Source organism: Charadrius vociferus, unplaced genomic scaffold, assembly GCF_000708025.1.
Source record: "Charadrius vociferus isolate BGI_N301 unplaced genomic scaffold, ASM70802v2 scaffold858, whole genome shotgun sequence".
NCBI lineage: Eukaryota > Metazoa > Chordata > Aves > Charadriiformes > Charadriidae > Charadrius > Charadrius vociferus.
Window position 1 is genome coordinate 229,018 of NW_009649724.1, and position 287 is coordinate 229,304.

Here is a 287-nt window from a genome sequence, read left to right on the forward strand (position 1 = left end):
CTGCTGCCTCTCACACCAGACTATATTTGCAATATGTGCTAATTTACCAGCTATATGCCCTTGGATTTTAAAATGAACTCATCAGTCAATGTTTCTAGTACCGATGCTCCCTCTCTCTCCCTCACACACACCCTCCACTGCAGACATGTTACTCATTCTCCAAGCATTTCCTCTCCCAATGTCCGTCAGACGCATATACACTTCATTGATCAAACCAAATCCCTTGATAACAATAAATAATAATACAGACAGTTAACATCAGCAGGGAGCGGAGCGGGGGGGGGGGG